The sequence below is a fragment of the Podarcis cretensis genome (assembly GCF_951804945.1).
Source record: "Podarcis cretensis genome assembly, chromosome: 5".
NCBI classification, from domain to species: Eukaryota; Metazoa; Chordata; class Lepidosauria; order Squamata; family Lacertidae; genus Podarcis; species Podarcis cretensis.
Genome location: NC_137174.1, coordinates 7275932 through 7299720, shown reverse-complemented (window position 1 = coordinate 7299720; position 23789 = coordinate 7275932). Strand labels below are relative to the sequence as shown.

The 23789-nt window shown below is 44.7% G+C and overlaps 1 protein-coding gene across 1 annotated transcript in view; it reads right to left on the bottom strand.

The window, feature by feature from the left end:
* The window catches only part of ANO2 (anoctamin 2), a 141234-nt gene that overhangs the window by 108299 nt on the left and 9146 nt on the right, over positions 1 to 23789 (bottom strand). The gene's annotated exons all lie outside the window — the stretch shown is intronic.

The following is a 23789-nucleotide window of genomic DNA, read 5'->3' as shown; positions in this document are numbered from 1 at the left end:
AACACTAACGATGCTACATTCTTGTCCTTCGATCAATGTTACAACAACACTTTAAATAGTCCTAGTACTATTTAAGGTGCTATGGATGGTGGCATGTCGTATCTTGCTAGAAAAATTGACACTTGGGCTACATAGATCAATCGTGTTACTCATTGTGAAGGAATGGAATAAAGGCACATGAAACAGTATTTTAGGTTAATGGGCAAAAAAGGCCACAACTTTATCGGTTACAGAATGTGAGTGGTATTGGCTTAGGCATTGGAAACCACCTGACTATATCTGACTCCTGCCCATCTGCAGGAGTCTTGGAAGGGTTAACCACCAGTAGGCGGAGCCCTGCTGATGCACATCAACTAGAAACTCCCCCAGGGTCACTGCTAGGGGTCGTGCCATGGCCCCAGCCCCCCGTCTGGGGCTTTGGACGGAGACCCTGCCCACTGGATTCCTTTAATGGAATACCCTTAAATTAGGAGGAGTATGTGATGGCCACCACCTCCCTTCACCTTCAACCTAATACTCTGATGCCTAACCGCTACACTTTACAAAGTCTCAAATCTTCCATTCTTGGGCAAGGTGATTGAGCTGAAAAACTCCAGGCACGCCTGGAGGATGCGGACCATTTGGATCCCTTCCAATCAGGATTCAGGCCTCATCATGGGACTGAAACTGCCTTGGTCGCGCTGGTTGATGATCTCCGGCGAGCTAGGGACAAAGGTGAGAGTTGTTTCCTAGTTCTGCTGGATCTCTCAGCGGCCTTTGATACAATCGACCATAACATCCTTCTGGACCGTCTAGAGGGGCTGGGAGCTGGGGGCACTGTTATACAATGGTTTCGCTCCTTCCTCCTGGGCCGTGTTCAGAAAGTGGTGGTGGGGGATGAGTGTTCAGACCCCTGGGCCCTCACTTGTGGGGTGCCTCAGGGTTCCGTCCTCTCCCCCATGCTTTTTAACATCTATATGAAGCTGCTGGGAGGGATCTTCAGGGGGTTTGGGCTGGGTGTTCATCAATATGCAGATGATACCCAGCTCTACCTCTCTTTCAAATCAGAACCAGTGAAGGTGGTGAAGGTCCTGTGTGAGTGCCTGGAGGCGATTGGAGGATGGATGATGGCTAATGGATTGAAGTTGAATCCTGACAAGACAGAAGTACTGTTTTTGGGGGACAGGGGGCGGGCTGGTGTGGAGGACTCCCTGGTCCTGAATAGGGTAACTGTGCCCCTGAAGGACCAGGTGTGCAGCCTGGGAGTCATTTTGGACTCACAGCTGTCCATGGAGGCGCAGGTCAATTCTGTATCCAGGGCAGCTGTCTACCAACTCCACCTGGTACGCAGGCTGAGACCCTACCTGCCCGCAGACTGTCTCGCCAGAGTGGTGCATGCTCTAGTTATCTCCCACTTGGACTACTGCAATGCGCTCTACGTGGGGCTACCTTTGAAGGTGACTCGGAAACTACAACTGATCCAGAATGCGGCAGCTAGACTGGTGACTGGGGGCGGCTGCCGAGACCACATAACATCGGTCTTGAAAGACCTACATTGGCTCCCAGTACGTTTCCGAGCACAATTCAAAGTGCTGGTGTTGACCTTTAAAGCCCTAAACGGCCTCGGCCCAGTATACCTGAAGGAGTGTCTCCACCCCCATCGTTCTGCCCGGATGCTGAGGTCCAGCGCCGAGGGCCTTCTGGCGGTTCCCTCATTGCGAGAAGCAAAGCTACAGGGAACCAGGCAGAGGGCCTTCTCGGTAGTGGCGCCCGCCCTGTGGAACGCCCCCCCATCAGATGTCAAAGCGATAAATAACTACCTAACATTCAGAAGACATCTTAAGGCAGCCCTGTTCAGGGATGTTTTTAATGTGTGATATTTTAGTGTATTTTTGGTTTCTATGGAAGCCGCCCAGAGTGGCTGGGGAAACCCAGCCAGATGGGCGGAGTACAAATAATAAATTATTATTATTATTATTATTATTTGCTACGAGGTAGGCGAAAAATCCAAATGGCCGGTGCCAATTTGCCAAGTGGAAAAATTCCCACCAGGCCCCTTGGACAACCAAGGCGACCAACCAAGGTCCATAGCAAGGTCAAGAAACAGAAGAGCCTAACCTAAGGGAGGGAGGGTGGGAGAAATGACCTAGCAGGGAGAAAAACAGGGGCAAGCCCTCGGCCGTGGGTAGTTTATTTATTTATTTTAAAATAATATTAATTAAATTTTCCAATTAATACAAAAAAATAAACATACACAAAAAAAGAAATAACAAAAATACAAAAATACAAAAACAAAAAAGAACAGTTAAAACAAATGTAGTTTCCATTACTCATTTCCATTAACTTATTTCCCAGACCTCCTCTCACCTCCCCCTTTTGTATTCCAGTTCAAATTCTTATTTCAGCAAATCCTTATTATAACTTGTTGTGACTTATTGTAACTTATTACTCAACCTCTACATTACAGCTGGTAACCACTTAATTTTTATCCAACATCACACTAATGTCCATTAATTTTATAATGCCTCTGCAGATAGTCTTTGAACTTCTTCCTGTCTTCCTCCACCGTCTCTTTTCCCTGGTCTCGGATTCTGCCAGTCATTTCTGCCAGTCCCATATAGTCCATCACCTTCATCTGCCACTCTTCCAGGGTGGGTAGATCTTGCGTCTTCCAGTACTTCGCAATGAGTATTCTTGCTGCTGTTGTTGCATACATAAAAAAAGTTCTATCTTTCTTTAACACCAATTGGCCGACCATGCCCAGAAGAAAGGTCTCTGGTTTCTTAAGGAAGGTATATTTAAATACCTTTTTCAGTTCATTATAGATCATTTCCCAGAAGGCCTTAATCTTTGGGCACGTCCACCAAAGGTGAAAGAATGTACCTTCAGTTTCTTTACATTTCCAACATTTATTATCGTGCAAGTGATAAATTTTTGCAAGCTTGACTGGGGTTATGTACCACCTGTATATCATTTTCATAATACTCTCTCATAAGGCATTACATGCTGTAAATTTCATACCTGTGGTCCACAACTGTTCCCAGTCAGCAAACATAATATTATGTCCAAGATCTTGTGCCCATTTTATCATAGCCGACTTCACTGTTTCATCTTGAGTATTCCATTCCGTGGGTAGTTTAAATAGCCTGCACCACGCCCCTGAACCATCCAGACTGGACGGCCTAAGGATGACGTGGCCGAGGACCATCCAATGGCGTAGGGGTGATCCCACCCTGTGCGCGTGCGGAGGGCTTGCTCCCAGCCCGCAACGTCATCTCCCCGGGAATGGGAAATGGCTTTTCCTAAGTTCTCATGCTCTATTATGCACTTTTCTCAAGGCACCCAGCACACTCAGGGGCTCTGTGTAGCTGTTAACTACATTTGACAGAGTTAGGTAACACAGCTGCTTTGTAATCAAGTGAAACTGTGAATAAAACTGCTCCTGTTCGTTGTGTAAAAATACATCTCCAAAAGATCAAGCCCAGGAAATGGGATTTTTTGTTGGGTATTTTTGCTGATTTATTGCAGTTCTGATGTAAAGTGAGACCAGCTATCGCCCAGAGGTGGTGTCTAGGGTATTTACAGAATCCTTCTGGGTCACTTGGTACTGCCTCCGCTTACACAAATTGCTTCGTCACTAGTCCCAGGGAGCTACCATGCAATTCACAATGTGCATTGAATTAACAAACATCAAGATACAGATTTTCCATGTTTGTGTATGGGATTTGAATCATATAATTCATTTTAACATTAATGGGAACTACACTGCAAAGCCTGATTCCTGGTCACTGCGTTGAAAAGAAATCTCTATGCAGATGTCCTCATTGGTTGAAAAATAATGACTAATAGCTTCCAGTAATATAGGAATATTTGTAATTAATGAGGTTTATTTAGCTATTGATAGATGGGAGTCACTAAACCGTACCCTGTGGGGAAGGGTTAATGCTCTCAAAATGAATATCATTCCCAGATTAATCTACATTTTGAGAGTAATTCCAGTTCAGTGTTAGCAATTTTTTGGATGTATAAGTATTATTGTGGGGGAAGAGTTAAAAAATTCAGAGGATAACATCATCTTAAACTATATACCGTACCTAATATAAAGGTAAAGGTAAAGGACCACTGACAGTTAAGTCCTGTCGCGGACGACTCTGGGGTTGCAGCGCTCATCTCGCTTTACTGGCCAAGGGAGCCAACGTTTGTCCGCAGACAGTTTTTCCGGGTCATGTGGCCAGCATGACGGAGCCGCTTTTGGTGAACTAGAGCAGCACACGGAAATGCTGTTTACCTTCCTGCCAGAGCAGTACCTATTTATCTACTTGCACTTTGATGTGCCTTTGAACTGCTTGGTTGGCAGGAGCTGGGACCGGCAACAGGAGATCACCCCGTTGCCAGTGGCAGAGCTTCATGCTCCAGCACCGGGGGGTGGGGGGTGGGGCGGAGAGCAGGCGGGGGCAGGGCTGGTGCGCATCCTGGGGCCGTGGCGCCCAGTGGAGGGGGGCAGCCACAATGGCACCCCACTGGGATCGTGCTGCCAGGGCTGGTGATCACCTCCCACACTCCTCTTCCTCTGCCAGTGCCTGTCACAGGGATTCGAACTGCTGACCTTCTGATCGGCAAGCCCTAGGCTCAGTGGTTTAGACCACAGCGCCACCTGCGTCCCACTGAAGTAAAATAAAGTAAAGGTAAAGGACCCCTGGACAGTTAAGTTCAGTAAAAGGCAAATATGGAGTTGCAGCGCTCATCTTTTTCAGGCCGAGGAAGCCAGTGTTTGCCCACAGACAGCTTTCCAGGTCATGTGGCCAGCAGGACTAAACCATTTCTGGTGCAACAGAACACCATGATGGAAACCAGAGTGCACAGAAATGCCGTTTACCTTCCAGCTGCAGTGGTACTTATTTATCTACTTGAACTGGTGTGCTTTCGAACTGCTTGGTTGGCAGGAGCTGGGACTGAGCAACTGGAACTCACCCCGTTGTGCGGATTTGAACCGCTAACCTTCTGATCGGCAAGCCCAAGAGGCTCAGTGGTTTAGACCACAGCACCACGCTGAAGGACAACATAACTGGCTGGCGCCCTAAACAGGAGCATGCTTATAAAGGGGTGAGGGGAGTTTGAAACGTTTTTCTGTAGGCCCCACTTGTTAAAACACTAAGTATGTTAGGAACAATAAAATATATTTATAATATTTTCCGTCTGATTTTTTTTTTGCATGCAATAACAATGGCACAGTGTTTAATTTCAGTTTATTGAATAACCTTTGTATTGTTATATTCCCTTGTTGAAAGATGCAAAATTTAATTAATGTGTCCAGAAGAGCTGAAACCCAGCATTTGTTTACTTGGTTGGAAAAATAGCTGACAATGAATGATTCTATTGTTGAAAGATGCAGAAATATATAATCTTTCATCATGGATTACCCATTCTGGTTCAACCCCATTAAAACAGTTTTCTACAAGGGCTGAACATTCAAAGATGAACTAATAGCTTGGGGAAAATGCTTCTTATATTAACAATCAGGCTGTGCTCATCATGCCCCTGCACATATTAATTCATGATCTCTCGAACTATCTGGTCCTACCTGTTAGTAGCTGCTAAGGCATTTGAGCTGTTGAAATAACAGTTTGCTTGAGTCATTTTCAGATGGGCTCAGTTTAGATTTCTGGCGCCTCCCCCACAATTCCATCATTATTCCATTGAATAATAATGTTTATGTTGTTACATTAAAATATAAGCAAAAAATATTTTATCAACATTTTTTCCTGGCTCAATTTCTTTTTTCTTTTTAAATGATATTTTATTAAATTTTTACAAGAAAAAGGTTACAAGACAATAAACAAAAAACACAAGAAAAATACAAAAAAACAAAGTTTAACATAGAAAAAAAAATCCCTCTTTTTAATTTCTCACCGTTCATTTACTTATTTTCCTGACTTCCTCACACCTCCCTTTTTTGTATTCCACTTAAAAATTGGTTCAGCAAATTCATACCTCTTAATACCCTTAATTATTTATCCTCATATATTTTAGCTTCAAATTTTCGTCTAATATCAATCCATTCTTGCATATTCTTATTTTGCCTTATTACTAAGAACCACTTCATTTCATTTCAACGTCATCAACATTCAAAAATTTTACAGTGTTTCTGTAAATAGATTTTAAATTTCTTCCAATCTTCTTCCACCAACTCTTCTCCCTGGTCTCGGATTCTGCCAGTCATTTCCGCCATTTCCATATAGTCCATTACTTGCATCTGCCATTCTTCCAAGGTGGGTAAGTCTTGTGTCTTCCTTCCTGGCTCCATTTCTGTGATCAGGTTCACATGGAACACTGAGACAAATCATGGCTTTCTGCAAATGCAAGGGTTCCTGAACAGGAGATAGAAGCCATATTGCTCCTTCCCCAGTTCTCCTGCTACTTTGAGCTAAGCCATAGCATGTTGCAGAATCAGAGAAATTTGGGCTTGGAAGGGACCTCAAGGATCATTTAGTTCTAGCCCCTGCGATCATAGCAATCCCTGACAGATGGCCTCTGTTTAAAAACCTCCAGAGAAAGCGTGTTCTCCTTCACGGAGAGCACGTGCTGCGGTGGGGGCCGCCAGGACACTCCAATGTTGGGGGGCGGGCTAATTGATCGTTGGCCACTGATGCGATTGGGGCTTCCCTTGTTGTTGGGAAGAAGTTAATGTTGCCATTTATTGATTGACAGCCAGAAATAGTAAAACTCCTTGCACGAGGCTAAGGCTTCCTCTTTTCGCCCGTGCATTGGATTGCCCGTCCCTCCCTCCCTAGAATAGGGTTGTTCGTTTTGACCTTGCTATGCCTGTCATGGGGTCGTCTGCTTTGGAGCGGGGGCCTGGTAGGAATTTTGTCCATCTGGCTGATTGGCTGGGGCCATTTGGTTTTTGCCTACTGCTTAGCAAATCGTCACAACTTGTAAGGTTCGCGGTTAGGCATTGGTTTATGGTTTGGTTGGTTGAGGGGCATGGATTGGCTGTGCCTGCCCCTCTAATGCTGCTGCTGCAAGGGATTGCTTGTCCACTCTGACAAGGGGGCTCGGGCCATAGCAATGAGCTCCTGGTTGTATTTGGGGTGAGGGCAGGTTCCCTGCTCCCCCAAGTGTATTCCCCCATTCTGACTTACGCATTGTGCGGAATGTCAGTCTGTCCCCCATGGTGGGGGCAGATAGTCGCAACCAATGCCTACACAACCACTCACAAATTTGTATTTTAATAAAGTTGTGGCCAAAATTATGCCAAAAATCTTAAACAAAAATTTCTGTGTGATGTGTGAGTATTTGGAGTGGACCTGGGGACCTCAACACGCAAGGAGAGTCCACTGCTTTCTGAACACAGTCGACCAGCTCTTACTAATATTCTTCCTGAACATTTAGTCAGAATTTCCTTTCTTGTAACTTGAAGCCCTTGGTTTGGGTCAAAGAATTATAGAATTCTAGGGCTGGAAGGGACTCCAAGAATCATTTAGTCCAGGCTTCCTCAAACTCAGCCCGCCAGATGTTTTTGGCCTAAAACACCCATGATCCCTAGCTAGCAGGATCAGGGGTCAGGGATGATGGGAATTGTAGTCTCAAAACAACCTCCTGCAATGCAAGAATTCTGCCCACAGCCATCCCTGGGTGGGCTCAAACCACCAAACTTCTGGTTAACAGCCAGACGCACTGACCCATTGCACCACAGGAGGTCCTAACCTCCAGAGCAGGAGTAAAACAAACTTGCTCCATCTTCCATGGGACAGCCTCTTTTCCAGGCAAATCATACCCAACTTGCTCAACAGTTCCTCATAAGGTTTGGTTTCCAGATCCTTGATCATCTTGGTGGGCCTTCTCTGCAAGATGAGAGACCTTCACCCCTACAGCTGGGATTGAGCTCCCCCCCACCTAGTCCACTCCACTCCACAGTAGGTTTGAAACAGTCAAACCTCAAAGCAAGCTGAGTCCTGATCTCTCATTTGCAATGATTTATACACTGATTGGGACATGGGTGGCGCTGTGGTCTAAACCACAGAGCCTAGGACTTGCCAATCAGAAATTCGGTGGTTCGAATCCCCGTGATTGGATGAGCTCCTGTTGCTCAGTCCCTGCTCCTGCCAACCTAGCAGTTCAAAAGCACGTCAAAGTGCAAGTAGATAAATAGGTACCGCTCCAGCGGGAAGGTAAACGGCGTTTCCATGCGCTGCTCTGGTTTGCCAGAAGCGGCTTAGTCATGCTGGCCACATGACCCGGAAGCTGTACGCCTGCTCCCTCGGCCAGTAAAGCAAGATGAGCGCCACAACCCCAGAGTCAGTCACAACTGGACCTAATGGTCAGGGGTCCCTTTACCTTATACGCTGATTGGGCTTTCATGCAAGTGTTAGTGATATTTAGCTGCAGCAGCGAAAAGGTAACAAAACACAACTAGCAACTTTTTGAACCAGACCATTATAATTGTGCAATGCATTTCATTGTCAGCTCTGAATACTGAAATATATATTCGCAAGAACTCTTGGGAATCACTTATTGAAGTGATGACAGTAGCCATTAACAGGCATTTGTAGGTTCCCAAACCCTGTCTCCTACCTATATAGCTCTCCTCCCCATTGCATGACAGGATTGCAAGTGGTTAGGTAATGAAAAGGTAATGATGCTTAATGGCACTATGAGCAGCTTTATAAAGAAAACTGAGGTCATGGTGAATTACACAAGTTTTATTTAGTCTTCTTAATATCATGTTTTTCATTTATTTCTCATACAAAGAGGAAAAAATGCAGGCTTTTTTTCCACTGAGGAGAAGATGGAAATTGAAAGAACTGACAGTTTATGTTTTCATTTAAAAACTCAAGTTTCTTGAGACGTATCCTGGGGATCCCAAGTTAAATCAAGTATGAGACGATGTGTGCAGAACTAGATATACACACGACGGAATATTGGGTGTTGACTAGCACTATAAAATACTGCTTGCGTTGCCATTTTCGTTGCCAACCTTCGAGCCTGCTCTCCAACTTACTTAAGGACTCTTATAAGTCCAGATGGTTCCAACTCTTACATAGCAAAATCAGATCTATCGGTATTGACTTGGAACTCTTGTATAATTCAAGTGAGCAATATATCTATTGCAATATTCAAACCAGATTAAGGGACATTGAAAAACAAAACAACGAGTAAATAAAATTTGCTCCCCCATGTTCTATGGTTTAAATGCAACAGATAACAGGGTCATTTATATCTCTGGAATTCATAATTCCAGTCCAACACAGGGCATTTATGTGAGCACGACTGAACGTTTCCCCCTCAGCTTTGGTCAAGGGCAGATATTTAAACATTCCCAGATATGATAGACACTGTGGATGTTCTTTGAATGTGCCGGACACCATAGAACATATTCTTTTCTACTGTCCATTGTACAGCCAGCTACAAAAATGCATGCTATCCCCTTTTTATGGGTAGGCTAACACCAAAGCGCAATGAAAATATCAGATTCTGTCAGACATTAACCTGGAAGTAACTGCAAGGGTGGCTGAGAATCCCAATGAAAAACTATATTTTACATGGCTGTAACATGGATGTTTTATGATGTTTTCTGATGGCCTATTCTTGTAATGCCTAATAAAGGTTTGGAGAAGTAAGTTTTTATTCAAAATGTAAATCTTACTGAAGGCATTATTAATCATTCTTTTTGAGCAAGTAGCATAAACAACCAGAATTATTTGTTAAAGGAAATGTTTCTTTGAAAAATGGGGATGTATCATATACAGTAGATTTTTGTAGAAATGTTTACTTTAAATAAATTGTTTTATTTTTTTAATTTCCATTTTATGTGTTCACTTCTTCTGTTAAAACAAAATTTAAAAATTCCTTCCAGTAGCACCTGTTGTTTATCCTATTTTTTTTAAAAAATGCGTTCCCTATTTTCTGCAGAATAAGAAGTCAACCAGTTTGTTGGCTATCTCTTCTAAAATATATGCCACTTTTTTACTTAATAAGATGTAGAAGTAGGTCTCCTTCAACTGTATTCTGTGTGAAGAGCAAGCTGGTTTTAGAAATTTCTATTCCTCCAAGGATCATTGCTATGGTTTGTCCCACCTTATTGGAAAACTGACTTCTTGGAATTACAGTGGTGCCTCGCAAGACGAAAAGAATCCATTCCGCGAGTCTCTTCGTCTAGCGGTTTTTTTCGTCTTGCGAAGCATCCCTAGTAGCGGCTTAGTGGATTAGCGCTATTAGCGGCTTAGCGGCTTTTAGCGGTTTAGCAGCTTTTAGCGGCTTAGCGGCTTAGAAAAAGGGGGAAAGGGGGGGAAGTCAGAAAAACTCGCAAGACGTTTTCGTCTTGCAAAGTAAGCCCATAGGGAAATTCGTCTTGCGAAGCGCCTCCAAAACGGAAAACCCTTTCGTCTAGCAGATTTTTCGTCTTGAGAGGCATTCGTCTTGCATGGCACCACTGTAACGGTAATTACATTGGCTTCTCATAGAATTGCTTTTACAGAATTGTGTTCTGCCCTCTACCTTTATGGATGAGTTATAAGAAACTGGAGGTTCATGACCTACTCAGTATCCTTAATATAAAGATCCTTATGAAAAATATATGTCTGAGTTCATCGGCAGGATTGTTTCATCAAGTGAGTTTGTGTACATTCTGTTGCTGGACAAAGAAAATTATGTCAGCTTGGACATTTCTCTATTTCCATTGGCTGCCAGGAAATTTGTGGCTCAACCCTCAAAGTATTTTTTTCTTTGTTATGGCTTAAAGCTAAACAAATGATATTGTTGCTACTACTACTTCTAGCTAGTATTAATCCACAGACTTATGGCCAAGATGAATTCTCCTTCTTCAAAGAGAAAGTAAACTTTACAGATCCTTTGAACAATTACAGACAAGTTAGACTTGTCAGCAGCACCAAAACAGTGAACAAAAAACAGCTAGGGCTAAGGACACAACTGAGAACTGATGAATGGATCAACTTTAAAAATACAGTGGTACCTCAGGTTGCAGACGCTTCAGGTTACAGACGCTGCTAACCCAGAAATAGTACCTCAGATTAAGAACTTTGTTTCAGGATGAGAACTGAAATTGTGCAGCAGCAGCGGGAGCCCCATTAGCTAAAGTGGTACCTCATTTTAAGAACAGTTACAGGTTAAGAATGGACCTCCAGAACGAATTAATTTCTTAACCTGAGGTACCACTGTGGTCAAATATTCAGGATTTGAATAATACACTTACCATGGACAAATGCAAATAGAAAATATAAATATGAAGTAAAAATATACATAAGCTATATAAAAATATAAGCAGAAGAAATTAATAATAATAATAATAATAATAATAATAATAATAATAATAATTATAATTATACCCCGCCCTCCCAGGCCAAGACCCGGCTCAGGGCAGCTAACACCAATTATAAAATACAATAAAAACATTTTTTAAAAAAAGTTGTAAACCAGGGAAGGAAGTCGCGTGGGGGCGGGGTGTTAATTGAAATTGTAAAAGGTAATCAGAACGTTTGATTATGTTAAAATTTCTTCAATAAAATTATTTTTTTTTAAAAAAATTATAAAAATAGTCAAATAGTAAAAGAAAGTACTAAATCTCAGTCCTCGTCATTCCCCACCTTCCTGCCACTGCCACCACTTCCTTGGATGACTTCAAGGAAAATAGACAAATGACAATACCCCTGGGGGCATAAAAACAGAGACTTGATGATAGGCCGTGGTTAAAGGTAGCAGACCGGCAAACAGTGAAATCTTCAGCACAGAAGAATTGATGTCTTCCCAAATAGCAAGATCGGGCAGAGCTGCAATGTATTTTATGAAATGCAAATGACAAGAGATTAAGCTTGTGCAAAGATGACATGCAGCGGAAATGACAAAGAGGCACAGGCAGGGCAGCAATGACTTCTCCCCACTTAAAACGGGGGGCGCCCTTTCCGGGGACGCGTGCAGCCCTGGATCTGGAGTGGCCCCATCAGCATAGGCTTTGCCTTCCCTCAGGTGGGATACCTGGAGGTCCCCGCCTACCCCAGTGAGTTGTCCAATCCCACCTGGGGGAAGCGTTGCCAGGGAAACCAGGCCAGGTAGGAGGAGGGATTACCTGCCCACACAATAGAGGGTGGATCTTAATTGTTAATCCTCACTTGGCTCCAGAGCTTCTCCCACCCTACCCACCCTCAGTTAATGCCTTCTTTTGCAGGTTATCTTTTCTTCATAGGTTTTGCAGGTTAACCTTTCTCCACAGGTATGCGGGCGCTGCTACGATAAGGTCGCTGTTAAAGGGCCGGAAAGGAATTTCCCTGCATTGGCAGGTTTCGCCTTTCCCGTAGCAAAACGTCACAACTTTGGCGGTATCAGGCCTTGGGCGGAATCCTTTAGTCCATCTTCCTCTTTGCGGCGGCGATACCAGGGTTCCCCGTTAAAGGGGTTTTTGAAGGGAGGCTTTGGCCGTACGCCGAAAGGTCGTCATTGCTCTCCCCTGCGGCGGCGTAACGGGGGCGGCTATCTCTGCTTGAACATATGTTCTCCAGAGCCGGCCCATCCCCCCCACACACACTGGATAACCCTGATGCTCCCTAGGTCCCCGGCTGGGGACTAGGGAGGGAGAACGCCCAATGCCTGAGCCAAGGTCTACCCACATTTGAAATTTAATAAAGTTGTGGCCAATTTAATCCCATAGCGCGTTGTCTAGAGTCGTTATTCCACATGACGGGGGGGACCACTCGGGATCTGGGGACTCCGCCTGTCCACGCAAAGGGGCATTTTAGCTGGTGAGTGCCTGTACAGAACATTGTGTTTTGCATGGCATTGTGAACTGGGGATTTCCCTCTTTTATCCCCCAAACTATTTCATTTTCCCAGAGCCAAACATTAGCCTGTCTTTGTGCCCTAAGTGGTGTTCTTGTTTTGTACTCAAATGGGAGTGTTGCTTGCTATGCATATTACTGGGATAATATCACAGAAGATCGCTGTTATTTCCAGGAGCTGAGCAGGGTGCCCAGCAATTGTCCCTCTCATGCCCAGATAATGCCTATAAAACCTGTGGGCCTGGGGCCTGGGATGGAAAGGAAGAAAGGGAATATAGATGAGCAGAGAATGTAGATGACCGCTACCATGCAGTGAACTGAAGTGAGAGCTGGACCATAAAGAAGGCTGATCGCCGAAGAATTGATGCTTTTGAATTATGGTGCTGGAGGAGACTCTTGAAACTGCAAGAAGATCAAACCTATCCATTCTGAAGGAAATCAGCCCTGAGTGCTCCCTGGAAGGACAGATCCTGAAGCTGAGGCTCCAATACTTTGGCCACCTCATGAGAAGAGAAGACTCCCTGGAAAAGACCCTGATGTTGGGAAATATGGAGGGCTCAAGGAGAAGGGGACAACAGAGGATGAGATGGATAGACAGTGTTCTGGAAGCTACCAGCATGAGTTTGACCAAACTGTGGGAGGCAGTGGAAGACAGAAGTGCCTGGCGTGCTCTGGTCCATGGAGCCACAAAGAGTCGGACACAACTAAACGACTAAACAACAACAACAACATGCAGTGAACAGACAGTCCGCCAACAGGAAATTAGACAAAGTTAGCCACCTCTTTTCCCCAGTGTATGGAGAGGCACATACTGCTGGAACAGACTGCTGCAAAATGTCTTAAATTAGCATGCATTTTTTTACAAGGTACTCTTCAACTACTGCTGGTGTTACAATCACCGTTTCAGAGGAAATACATTTTACAATTAAATGACGGGTGATAACAGCACAAACAAGGGACAGGATCACTGATCAAAAAAGTTTAGGAGAAAGCACTCCTGCCCAAACCAGAGTGTTATAATCACAGCATTGAACTTGATCAGCAGTACTCTGCTAGAAAAGAATGAAAAAGAAGCCTGTTATTGTCAAGACATAAAGTTTAGATCTATTTGAGGCTGTTAAGTGTGGGAGAATATGTATGTGTGCATATTGTCTGTAAAGCTGTGCAAAGAAAATATAGACCCAAAAACTGGTATCAGAACTGACGGAGAAGATTGTTTAAAAACCATAGAAAATAATATTCAATTTTAACATCCTAAAGCTGTGAAGAAAGGGAGTTGAATGCAACTGCTAAATTAATTTAAATTGCATTTAATGTACTGTATAGTATTGCTTTATTGTGTATTTTTACAACTGGTTAAAGATTTATCTTCATGCGTTTTAATAATGTCCTTTTGAATTCATCGCCCGCCCCAGGGAAAAAGCAAGAAGCGATAAAAGTGAACAAATGTTCATCCTCAGCTTTGTCAGAGCTTTTTAAAAACAGCTTGTATAGAAAATTCTAGAAGTAATGGAGGAGGAGTTTGCTTTCTGCTTATGAAGATGAATGCTTCTCTTCTGCATTCTTTCCAGCACCAGCTCCACAGCCTTTCCACAACAAAATCTTTCCACTTCTAAGAGTATCTGTCAGGACAAAACACGATTGTTTGTGCCAGAACATCATTACACGCTAACTGTCACTCTGGGAATAGAATTCATTTGTTAGATGCGGCAAGGATTATAAAAGTGGGACCAAACACGAAAACAGGTGTTGTCCTAAAGTATTATTTTTAAAAAATGAACAGGAAAAAGAGTCATTTATTTTTTACTATAGTGTGAGTGCCGCAACCCCAGAGTTGTCCGTGGCTGGACCTAACGGTCAGGGGTGCCTTTACCTTTTTACCTCACCTCCCAAGACCAACTTAAACATGGGCAAAGAAGGGTTTGGTTCCTTGAAGTCACTGCTTGAAAGAAAAGGAAGTTCACAAAAAAACGCTTACTATTCTCCTGGTGAGTGGCCCCGGGGGCGGGTGGCAGGCGCTGTGTTCCCACACAGGTGGGGATAATGCCATTTCTTCCCCAGTTGGTTGCACAGACCTCTGGTGGTTTGCTCTGGATTCTGACTGATTGTGGGCAACATGGTGGCTGTGGCTTTGGAGCGGACCCAAGGGAAAACTATAAAACCAGGCCACACCTCCTGCCTGGAGCTCAGCTGGCACTTGGCAACCCCAGCCAGCCACCCTTCACTTTCTGCTTGAGGTTCTGCTTGAGGGTTAGTGAGAACTGTGCCCAGATTGGGGTGGGAGAGGTAAGGGACCAATTGCTTAATGTGGTGAAGGTGGAAAAATGTTGCCTTGGCTGTTGCTATAACCTGTGCCTCCATGGAAAGGGAAGCATCAAAGATTACACCCAAACTCTTAACGGAAGGCACTGGCACCAATTGGGCCCCCGTAAGAGAAGAGAAGGGATGGTTGGACAGTCTTCTCGAAGCTACAAACATGAGCCTGACCAAACTGCGGGAGGCAGTGGAAGACAGGAGTGCCTGGCATGCTCTGGTCCATGGGGTCATGAAGAGTCGGACACGACTAAACGACTAAACAACAACAAAGAGAAGGGAGTTGGTCCCTCATCCCCATGCCATCCCGACCCAGCCATAGGACCTCTGTCTTCGAAGGATTTAGTTTCAATTGGCTCCCATGAAACCATCCAGCCCCAGCTTCCAAGCATCTGGTCAGTGTGTTCGGGGCCGAGTCGGTGTGGCCATCCCTCAGCAGATAGAGCTGAGTGCCATGAGCATATTGGTGACAGCCCAGCTCAAAGCTCTGGACAATCTGGGCCAGGGGGTGCATGAAGATGTTAAAAAGCATCGGGGAGGGGATTGCGTCCTGGGCACTACACACACTAAGGAGTGGCGCGATGACATCTCCCTCCCTAGCGATGAACATTTAATGTACATTGTGAGATGATCCTTAACCTGGGATTAACACTTGGAATCACAGAATAATATCATAGAATAATATTATTGTAGAGTTGGAAGGGACCACGAGGGTTATCCCCTGCATTGCAGAATCTTTCGTCCAACATGGGACTCAAACCCACAATCCTGAGATTAAGAGTCTCATACTCTACCGACTGAGCTATCCCATCAAACAATCAGACTGGGTGATTCAGGTTACAATGCCTATGCCAAGACCTACTTACATCTGTAATCCATAAAATCGTGACCTATTTTATCCCAAAGCAATTCTCCCGTGATTCTTTCATCTTCCCATGTAAGCCCCTGGCTGCTCACGGCCTCAAGGCACCTGGAGCAACAACCCTACTGACTTCCCCCAAATCTTAGCCAAATAATACCCCCATAGGTTCCTTGAAACAATAGATGGGTAAGGGGTTATATAAGAGATGTTTAGAAAATTGTGCATGGTGTGGAGAAAGTAGTGAGAGAAACCTTTTTCTCCCTCTCAAGGATCAGTCGGTGAAGTCAGATGGTGGAAGATCAAGGATCTCATGACCTTATTGTGAGCTTCCCAGATGCATCTAGTTAACTACTGTGGGCATCAGGGTGCTAGGCTATGAAGGTCTTTGGTCTATTTCGGAAGGGTTCTTATTATTTTCTCCAAAGAATTGCTGCTATCCAGCTCTTCTGCACGAGATGGGGATAAGGAGTGTGTGACCCTATGATCTGACATGTTTAATTCATAATAATCTGATTAGAACAGGCCATAAACGCATTCTCTCAAATTTTACAGTGCTAAAATTGAACTTCCGTTTTTCTTTCTGGCTTTGCATTGCCGCTCAACATCATTATCTCTTTTTCTTGCTAATATGCAGTTTTGTTCACCTCAGGTACAGAATCATAGTACTGCAAAGTTGGAAGGGGACACCAAGAATCATCTAGTCTAACCCCCTGCAATGCAAGGGTTTCTGTTTTCATATTCTGTTGTTGAGTCTTGGCAGTTTCAATTAAATGATGCTTCTAAAATCTGCCCTACAGAGTCAACCAATGTTTTCCTTTATTCCCTTCTTATTTCCCCATATTGATTATTGCAGTATTCATATTGTTGGTGAGTTCTGTTTTTTCTTAAAGAAAAGAAGCAAAATAGGTGGGCTATTTTGAGTTGAAAAGCAGTTGCGCTTAAACATTTTCCCACCAACCTTTGCCACTCCAAATCAACCACCAATCACTCCTTCCCATGAGATTCTATGCGCATGTTGCTTCTAGTATTTTATGTACTGCTAAGTGTTCCCTAGAGGCATCCACCAGTTCCTGCCTTGACTTTCCCACTGGGTTTGATTTAAAGATCAGTTTCTGCTAAAAACAAAGTCATTGATAATTACAAAGGGCTTTCCTGGGCTGAGCAATGAATATCCACTGGTGTCTGTTAAGCTCTTTTACTACACCTGCATGCAAAACAAATCAATGGAGAAATATTTTCTCTGCTGGACTAATGATCCTGTCTCTTTTCCTGATTCCAAAGCACTAAGCAAAAACGCTCAAAGTATAATAAAGTTTTAAATCCTCAAATTCCCAACAAGCCTCCAAATGGTCCCATGCTGGTGAATTTTCAAAGGATTTTTAAAAAATGCGTTTCAAAGAGAACCATAGAATTGTAGAGTTGGGAGGAACCACAAGAGTAGTCTCACCCTCTGCAATGCAATAATCTTTTGCCCAAAACAGGGCTCAAAGCTATGACCTTGAAATTAAAATTCTCATGCTCTGCCTACTGAGCTACCGAGTATTCAGTTGTTGCATAAATGTGGAGAACTGAATTTAAGATTAGAAAAATGAGAAACGGAGAGAACCAAAACATACAGATCCACTCTTCTGTAGGCAGGGAGATTTGGAAAGCCATTTTGTCTAAGAGTAGCAGGAATGGAATTTGGGGCAAATCTTGCCTACTTGGTTCTTTTAAAGGTTGAGCCCTACTTACCTAATTATTATTATCTTGGGGTCTAGTGGCATGGTCGTCTATTCTAAAGAACTGTTTGGGAACACTGAAACCATAGTTCTTCCTATGACTTGGCAAGATTTATGATGTGTTTGTGTGTGTGTGTTTTGGCCCTGTACCAAGGCAGTTCTTTGTAAGCTGCTCTCAGAGCTAATCCTGTTATCATCTGTTTAGTTAGTAAAGCCACCGTTCTGCTGTTCTCTTGGATCCTGCTGTGGTGCTCGGTTGACAATGTGACCATGTGCGTAGATGCACAAGGGACCCACTTAAGAACATTACAAAAGCATTTAAACAGCATTCCCTGGATTGTAGTGTCTCTTCGTCTACGCTCTCTGGAGACAGCTCACTCTTTCTCTCCTCTATGTTCTCCGGTCTGTAAATCCTGTAGGCACCACTGGCTCCCACGGGCCCTGATATCTAACCTCCTGCTTGCACATGAATCACGGAAGGGATTTCCTCAAGTACAAGTCAAGCAGTATTTTGACCCTTTTCCACAATGCCCATGCACTGAGCATGGAGGTCTGCAATCATCTCAAGCCTACGACTGACTGATGTCCTGTCTCTTATTCCCAATATGCATTCTGAGATTAATTCTTTTATTTACAATATTTCAGGTAGTTGAGGCTAGTCTTTCTGTAAGGTTAGTAAAGTATAATTAAGGAGGTGCACACAACATTTTTCAAGGGTGACGGGGGTCACCGACTTCAGATATGAAGTATGTTAAGTTGTGGGTGAACATATCAGACAACATAGCGATTCTTCAAACAGCTCTTGTTTATTCACAGGCCAGAACTGAACTGAACTGAAGGGTTCAGCCAGCCTGCCCTTATTGAGCTCCACTACAACACAACTGTAACACTTTCTGTAACTATCCAATCACTGAACGTCACTTTCAATCCCTTATTTGCATATGTGGACCTGAGTGAAAACTATCTATGGTATCCCCCTGCTGGCCCAGGGTGAGAGCTTCAGTACATAACAAAGTATATTTCACCAGCACACCAAACAACAGTCTGTGTCTATCAAGGGTCTGACTTTTACTGGTCTCAGATTCCCTTAAAAAGTGTGGTTCAGTATTTTATCTACTTGAAACCGGCTAATTCAGAGTCCAGATCTGTCTGTCTGTCTCTCTCAGAACCTCTGTTCTGTGGTTCTGCATTCTTACAAGTCAAGCAGAATGTACTATGTGAAGTATTGAGCTAAGTATTTTATAATGTGCTGTGCCTCTACAGTTGTATAGTTTTATATTTCTCTTTTGTCTGACATAGGGTTGTCACCTTTGTTCTGGCAAAATAAAGGACAGGATGGCAGCGGGAGGCGGGAGGCTTTCCTCCCCCCACCTGGTGCTGAAATTACGTCAAGGCAATCCATTATAAGCTATTGCAGCCTAACCAGAGGCCTGCTTTGAAATTTGTCACACACACGAATTTGTAAATCTGCCTATGCTATGCTACCCATGCTTAAATACATGACCTTTGACACACCCTTTCACACACATCCAGTTGCGTACAGCAGTACATACAGACCAGGGCAATAAATAAACAGTGGGGGGCATATTCTGATGGGGGGCAGGCTTTGTTCCACTTGTCAAATTTCTGAGATATAAAAATATTAGGTGTCAGGAGGGGAGGGCAAGTCTTGTGGGGAGCTACCATATTTTTCGCTCTATAAGATGCACCAGACCACAAGACTTTTTGGAGGAGGAAAACAAGAAAAAAAATATTCTGAATCTCAGAAGACAGAACAACAAGAGGGATCGCTGCACAGTGAAAGCAGCAATCCCTCTTGATGTTCTGGCTTCTGGCATAGCAGTGCAGCCTGCATTCGCTCCATAAGATGCACACACATTTCCTCTTACTTTTTAGGAGGGAAAAAGTGAGTCTAATAGAGCAAAAAATACGGTACTTCTCCCCACCCTCCTCTCTTAAATGTCATGCAGATAACTAAGTTCAGAATTTGGGCTTCTGGGCCACACTGACACAAAACCACTTGTTTCTAGGGGACTCAGAACCTGTTGCTCTCATGAAGGATGAGGCCCGGTGCTCCTAGGCTGCAGTTCTGTGCATGGCTGCCTTAACCCACACCAAAATTTCGGGGAAATGGAAGCGGCAACATGAAAGCCTTGCCCTGGTTTGTTCCTCCATGGGGGCGGGATGAGGAGAGTGAGCAAAAGAATTTCCACCCTCCCTTCCCAACAAGTAGGTGGGGTTTGCGACACCGAGCAGGTTTACCTGGTCTGGTGCCTCCCACCTGGATTAGGGTGGCTATCGTCCCGCCCCTGGCCTGGGAGGACAATGGACGGCCAGCTGGGGGTGGGGCAAAGGCCAAGGGAAAGAGGCCGACCCCCCCGGCCAAACCTCACTTTGTTTCTTCCTCTTCCAGGTTCGCCCACCCATCCCTTCCAAATTAATAATATTTCCTTGCAGCCTAATATTTTCCGTTCCAGATCAGCAGGAGCTGCTATGGTCGTAAGATGGTTGCTTATATTCAGAACCAGGAAGGAATTTTCCCTGCATTGGAAGCTTTTGCCTTCCTCGTAGCATTTCATCACAACTTTGGCAGTTTTTAGGCCTTGGCAAGGTATCCTTTAGTCTATCTTCAAGTTGGGGGGAGGCATTTCATTAAAGGGTTGATTGCAGGAATCCCTGGCCCTAGAGCGGCAGCATAAAGGTCAAACTCCCGGCAGAGGTAAGGGGCAAGGGCACGCTCTGTAAGTTTGTGTTTTACCGTCCCCGCCCACTGCACCTCATTGCCCTGCACATCCTCAGTCCCGGACGGGCTGAGAGGGTTACATGCCAAGGCCTATGCTAAGTCCCCCACATTCTGAAGTTAAATAAAGTTGTGGCCAATTTGAACCCATACTTTGGGGGTTTTCATTCTTTGGGGAAGTAGGCTCCACAGACAGGGTTCAGTGGATGTGTTTGCAAAAAGAGGAAAGGGGGAAAGCAAGGGGAGGTTTCTCCAGCCAAGCCTTCCCTGCTGGAGTCCGGAGATGGGCATTTAGAAAGGATCCTTATCTTGGAAGGGAGGGAGGGAGGGAGGGAGGGAGGGAGAGAGAGAGAGAGAGAGAGAGAGAGAGAGAGAAGCAGCGGAGTGGAAATAGGGGAAAGCGTGTTCTCCTTCATGGAGAGCACGTGTTGCGGTGGCGCCGCCAGGACACTCCAAAGTTGGGGGTGGGCTAATTGATGCGATTGGGCTTCCCTTGTCGTTGGGAAGAAGTTAATGTTGCCATTTGTTGACTGACAGCCAGAAATGCTAAAACTCTTTGCACGAGGCTAGGGCTTCCTCTTTTCGCCCGTGCATCGGATTGCCCCCCTCCCCCTATATTTAGGGTTGTTAACTTTGACCTTGCTATGCCTGTCATGGAGTCGTCTGCTCTTGGGGCAGGGGCCCGGTAGGAATTTTGTCCATCTGGCTGATTGGCCGGGGCCATTTGGTTTTTGCCTACTGCGTAGCAAATCGTCACAACTTGTAAGGTTCGCGGTTAGGCATTGGTTTATGGTTTGGTTGGTTGAGGGGCATGGATTGGCTGTGCCTGCCCCTCTAATGCTGCTGCTGCAAGGGATTCCGTTAAAGGAATCGGGGGCTAACTATTGCTTGTCCACCCTGTCAAGGGGGCTCGGGCCACTGCAAGAGCTCCTGGCTGCATCTGGGGAGGGCTGAGGGCAGGTTCCCTGCTCCATCGCTACCCCCAAGTGTATTCCCCTTTTCTGACTTTTGCAGGCGTGCAGAATGTCAGTCTGTCCCCCGTGGGGGGGGGGGCAAATAATCATAACCAATGCCTAAGCAACCACTCACATTTTTGTATTTTAATAAAGTTGTGGCCAAAATTATGCCAAATACCTTAAACAAAAATTCTGTGTGATGTGTGAGTTATTGGGGTGGCCCTGGGGACCTTGACACGCAAATACAGGACAAACTTTGAAACACTGAAATACGGGACAATCCTGTATTATTGCAGGATGAGTGGCAACCCTAGCCCTGACACCTTTTCTGTTGCAACTGCTGTCTTTAATTTCCTAATTATGTACTGTAATCCTATGAGTGAATGGTTTGAATGGATGATGACTCCGCTGAAAGATCACTAATGGAAGGACAGCAGGGTGGAAGCTGAGCTGCACGGCTATCACAGGCTAACAGGACATTAGAATCCTGCCTCTATGGCACCATCAGAAAGCTGCCATTAAGAACCAGCAATGAGAGATGTGCAGAAGAGGAGATGGCCATCTTCATTTTTCTGATTCTAACGCTAGCACTTCTGTCCCAGAAGTTCCTTTTACGCTGCATTACCCGTTGTGTTATGGAACTGTAATTTTTTTTAAAAAATCGATATGCTGCCATGTTGCACTAAATTTCAAATGATGGGAAAAAATATCTGTATGCCAGAATACCACCTGAAATTTCTTCACATGAAATTACAGCTCAAAATCCCCATGATTTTCTGGGTTAACAAAGCTTCAAACAGATTTTCCCTGGAGCAAATCTTACAGAAATGAGCATGGAACGTCTGCTAGATTCTGCTAGTTTTCCAGATGTGGCTTTTATGGTTGGGGTTAGTAGTGCAGCCCCTTGTACTCCTGGTGCTGCTTTCACTCAGTTATCACATGAAGTCTCTATTCTAGTCTTGGCCCCTTCTTCCTCCTGCCAGCCATATACCCAACCCATAGAATCCTAGAATTGTAGAGGGACCCTAAGTCGAGACATCACCTTGCCAACAAAGGTCCTTATAGTCAAAGCTATAGTTTTCCCAGTAGTGATGTATGGAAGTGAGAGCTGGACCATAAAGAAGGCTGATCGCCGAAGAATTGATGCTTTTGAATTATGGTGCTGGAGGAGACTCTTGAGAGTCCCATGGACTGCAAGAAGATCAAACCTCTCCATTCTGAAGGAAATCAGCCCTGAGTGCTCACTGGAAGGACAGATCCTGAAGCTGAGGCTCCAAGACTTTGGCCACCTCATGAGAAGAGAAGACTTCCTGGAAAAGACCCTGATGTTGGGAAAAATGGAGGGCACAAGGAGAAGGGGACGACAGAGGACGAGATGGTTGGACAGTGTTCTGGAAGCTACCAGCATGAGTTTGACCAAACCGCGGGAGGCAGTGGAAGACAGAAGTGCCTGGTGTGCTCTGGTCCATGGGGTCACAAAGAGTCGGACACGATTAAATGACTAAACAGCAACAACAAAGGGTCATCTCCAAGGCACCCCAAGGGGTGTGGGAATAGGGTGTTCATAGTCCCATTCATTCCCTAGCAGATTATCCCAGATTATCAATTATCCCTATCCATAATGGGTTGCATTCAGCTAAGTCCTGTGCAGAGCAGACCCATTGAAATCCATGACCCCAAGTTAATCATGTCCATTAACTTCAATGGGTCTGCTCTGAGAAGGACCAGCGCTGAACCTCACCCACTGTTTTTGTAAATAGTGACATATTTCTGAAGAAACTTAATGCCAGCTGACTTGTTGATCTCAGAATCTGAAATATATATCTAAGAATTTCCTCTAATTTGGCATCCAACTTCTTACGGAGAATAAATGTGCAGGAACCTGTTGCCTCCACTTTTCGCCAAGTAGTTTTCTTCAATAAATGAGCCAAAATTGGCAGAGGTGATGAGCATTTATGATAGATGGAGCTGGATTAAGTAGGAGCATTATTATTATTGTTGTTGTTGTAAGGTAAAGGTAAAGGTACCCCTGCCCGTACGGGCCAGTCTTGACAGACTCTAGGGTTGTGCGCTCATCTCACTCTAGAAGCCGGGAGCCAGCGCTGTCCGCAGACACGTCCGTGTCACGTGGCCAGCGTGACAAGCTGCATCTGGCGAGCCAGCGCAGCACACGGAACGCCGTTTACCTTCCCGCTAGTAAGCGGTCCCTATTTATCTACTTGCACCCGGAGGTGCTTTCGAACTGCTAGTTTGGCAGGCGCTGGGACCAAGTGACGGGAGCGCACCCCGCCGCGGGGATTCGAACCGCTGACCTTTCTATCGGCAAGTCCTAGGTGCTGAGGCTTTTACCCACAGCGCCACCCGCATTATATTTGTATACCACCCTATACATGCAGGTCTCAGGGCAATTCACAACATAAAATCACAATAT